Raw genomic sequence first — 4505 nt, 5'->3', positions numbered from 1 at the left:
CTCCACAATGATGAGCAGTGAAAAACAGAGAAAATGGTAAGGGGACTAAGGCAGGAACTGAGGGAGAAGGTAGCCCCACGGCAACTTGAAAAGTTCAATCAGGTAGTGGAAGCCTGCCAGATTACTGAAAATAGCCTGAACCTCCAGGCGCTAGTTAAGGCTGCTCCTAGATTAGAAGGACCAGCAATAAGGGGAGGACCAGAGAGGACTCCTTCCAGAGGAAATAGGAAGAGGCAAAAGCCTATGTTTTCTAAGAAGTCTAAGCGAGGAGGAGGAGTAAGGCAAGGAGGAAGAAGCACTACGCGTCAGATCAAGGAATGCAACATCCATGGTAAAAACCACAGAGATCGACCATGTTTGACGGGTCAAAATGTGTGCTTTCAATGTGGCAAGCCAGGACACTATATAAGGAGTGCCCTCTTAATATGGACAGCTCGAGGCCCCAAGCTCAAGGGAGGGTTTTTGCCCTCACAAGAGAAAAGGCTGATAAGTCACATGAGATGATACAAGGTACGATTCAAGTTAACAATTACCTTGTGCATGCTATGTTTGACTCGGGTGCTAGCCACTCCTTTATTGCATATGAATGCGCGAGGCACATAAGTCTTGCTGTTAACACATTATTATATGATCTATGTGTGGCTACTCCTACGGGCACTAAAATTTATACGTCTGATGTTTGCCTGAATTGTATTATCCAGTATGCCCACTGTTGCACTACACTTAACCTAATATGTATGCCTTTTCATGAAATTGATGTGATACTTGGTCTGAATTGGCTGTCCACCCATAGTATACTCCTTGACTGTAAAAATAGAACTTTGATCTTTCCTCCCCATGAGCTAACCCCTCGTACCGAGGTGAAATTGAACTTGATCACGGGAGCCCAAGCTGGGGATTGCCTAAGACATGGCTGTCAAGGGTATGTGGTATTCTTCTCTATACATGCAGAAGTGGAAGAAGGCATAACAGAGATACTCGTGGTATGCAATTTTTCAGAAGTCTTTCTGATGGAAATTAGCGGGTTACCCCCGAAGCGAGAAGTAGAGTTTGCAATTGACTTGGTACTTGGAGCAGGGCTAATTTCTAAAGCCTCATATCGTATGGCTCCAAATGAAGTGGTAGAATTAAAGAAGTAGTTAGAGGAGTTATTAGAAAAGAATTTTATCCGACCTAGTGTATCACCATAGGGAGCACCCATCTTGTTCGTTTGTAAGAAGGACAGTAGCCTAAGGTTATGCGTTGATTACCAAGAGCTCAACAAAGTGACGATTAAAAACAAGTACCCACTACCTTGAATAGACGATTTGCTAGACCAACTAGCTGGTGCCACAGTGTTCTCCAAGATTGACTTGAGATCAGGTTACCATCAACTGTAATAATATATATATTGATTAAATAATATACAAATATAATTCCCCTCCTCTATATATTTAATTATATATATAATTATAATTATAATTATATATATGTAATTATATTATATATAAACATGTTTAATTATATATTGATTCCATGTGTTTTAATGGTTCCAATGGATTTGAAATGTGATTTTGTGTAAGTTTGTGCCATGAAAGTATGTTTTAATTCATTGGAGTATAATTGATTTTAAAATATAAATAAGTATAGTTTGGTACAAATTTCAATTATATTGTTACCAAATAAGAGTATAACCATAAATATATAATGTATAATAATTATATATTTATTTAACCAAATAGGAGTATAACCATGTTTAATTATGTTTTAACTCGTATATGAACATATATATACATAAATAGCCAAATAAGAGTATAAATAAAATAATTATATAAATAAAATTATTTATCTAAAATAAAATTTATATCTAAAATAATTACAGAAATTTAATTCTATAAATTTTTATGATTATAAAAATAACTTATAATTAAATAAATATATAAATTATATATTTATTTAATTATTAAATAATAAACTATTTTGACTAAATGAACAGTAATTTTTGATAAATAAACTGTACAAATTGGCAATGTTTAAGTCCATATTGTTATTTTTCCCTTGTAGAGAATTGAAAGAGCTTTATGTGAAAATTAGAATCACTCCGTTTCAATTTTTTTAGAATTAGTTATGATTTTACAAAGTTGACCCCAATTTTCGAAATGTGCTGTGAACAGTAACCATACAAGCAGATTTTTGCAAATGTAATTTTCTAACCTTAAGGCTATCGAACATGGTTCTGGATGCTTTCGTATAATGCACTATGGTGTATAAAAGTAAGGTGTGACATTTTTGGTATCTGAGTTTTTGAGTCAAAGGGAAATTTAAAATGTTTAATTGAAAAATGTTTAATTGATTTAGGCTTTCACATGCTTTTATTGTATATACTCATTTGCTGCCCAAAAATAATTTGTAACTGGAAATGACTTTTGGAAATGATATTAATTATAACATCACTCAATTAAACATTTTTACTAACATTAACATTTCATTTGGTTTTATGTGTAATTATAATATTTCATAATTGATTATAAACATGATTTCAAAGAATTATATAATGTAATTTACAAATGTTTGGTATAATTATGTTATATAAAAATAGACGATATCTTTATAATATATTATAAAAATGTATTTTTACTATTTTTACTACGTATGATTGCATTTATAAAATCTATTTATATAATTATATTATATAATTAAACATTAATTATATAATAAATTTTATATAATTTTAATTATAAAATGTTATAATCATAATTAATTAAACAAAATATAATTAAATTATATTTAACAAACATTACATAAATAAAATTTTTCTTCCTTTATATTTAATTATAATTAAATCTAATAATAGTTACATAACATAGCATGTCATGGAAATATAAGACATGCTTGGTTTCTTTCCTTTATCTTGTACTTCGACTTCTTGATTTTTCCTTCAAGCTTGTAGCACCTATTAGGTGTTGTTAAGGAAGGGTGAGATTCGGGAGAATCTCAGTAGCAAATACTACCCATAAGCATGCAAGACATAATGCAAATGCATGACATGTTATCATAAATTAACATATGGAGCCATAGAAAGTAAGCCAAACATCACATGCTTTCATAACATATTGCCAAGGCATAACATAACATAAGTTTGCACTTAACTTTGCAAACATTTCGTTATGGCTTAGTCATATTATGGCATCACAAGCATACCATGCAAGCATACATATCAAGCACACAATATAGGTAAGTTCACTACCATGTAACATAGCTTTCCTCTTGCTTTTCCTTTGATTCCCTTGTCTTTCCAACCCTATGGATTTTTGGCCAACACCATTAAACATCCTCTTGGATGTTCTAAGGTCCTAAACACATCAATACATTATGCAAAATAATTATTAGAATCAAGTCATCAACTTATCTCTACTTGATTCTTTCTTGAACATACTTGAACTCTAACTTTTGAGTTTCAATTCCAATCTTCCTAAAATTATTTTCACATGCAATTCCCACATAATTTTGCATGTAGAATCCATTTCCAAGCTCAAAATAATCAAAATCCAATCCTAACCATTCAGAACAGTCAAGCCTGAATAAAATCACAAATTAAGGGAAAGTTGGATTTCTTGCAAAATCAACACAGAACCACTTAATTCTTGTTGTTTCCAAGCCTTTAAACATGTTTCTAACATCTATTTCATCTTTCCCCTATTCTTTCAATTTCGTGCAGCACCTTGGCTTAGGGTTTAACCATCCAAAAATCCAATCAAACCAACCACCAAGCTTACAAAGAGCAAGGGAAGTGGAAACTAGATCAAAATCCATAACATACCTTGATTTGAGACTTGGATTCGCATGGGATCCTTTTCTTTTTCCCTTCTCCTTCTCCTCCCTTGCTGTTTGGTTTTCTCTTTCTTTCCCCCATGAATGGCCGAAACATTGCAAGCATAAGGGGTATAGATATTTATAAAGGATTTGGACAAATCCTAGCCTTTGATTCTAAGTTAATCCTAGCCATTGATCTTTGTTTCTTCTTTAAGAAATTCCCCACATGTGCTGCCTTCTCTCTCTCCTCTTAATCAGCATTTTCCTGCCCATAATAGCTCAAGAGTTTCAGTCAAAATGGCAAGGAAAAATAGCCACGCATTTCAAGCCTCTTTCATAAGCCATTTAAGATATTTTCATGGTTTTGTGGCCAAAATTGTTCCACCACATTAAGCATGTGATCTGACCTTGGGGAGCACAGTTTTGCTGACTAAAATGGGCTAACTAAATGTCCAAATTTAGTTGGGAAGTAATGGAATTAATTGGGTTCAATCCCAACCACAATTCTTTACCTGATTTACTCCTTTAGGCCTCTATTAGGAAAAATAGCCTGAGGCCTCTAAAAATTCATTTCTTTCTGTGAAAAATCCACATTTAATCTAAAAATAAGATCTGAAAAGTTTAGGGATTTTTCATAACTTTTAACTATTTATTTCACATTTTCTCTGAAATCGGGCTTTTATGGGTAGGATTTCAGAAGTAAATTCTCCATA

The sequence above is a fragment of the Neltuma alba genome, unplaced genomic scaffold (genome assembly GCF_004799145.2).
Source record: "Neltuma alba isolate B1F8T4 unplaced genomic scaffold, ASM479914v2 tig00010165_pilon, whole genome shotgun sequence".
Taxonomy (NCBI): domain Eukaryota; kingdom Viridiplantae; phylum Streptophyta; class Magnoliopsida; order Fabales; family Fabaceae; genus Neltuma; species Neltuma alba.
Note: the sequence above shows the minus strand (reverse complement) of the source record.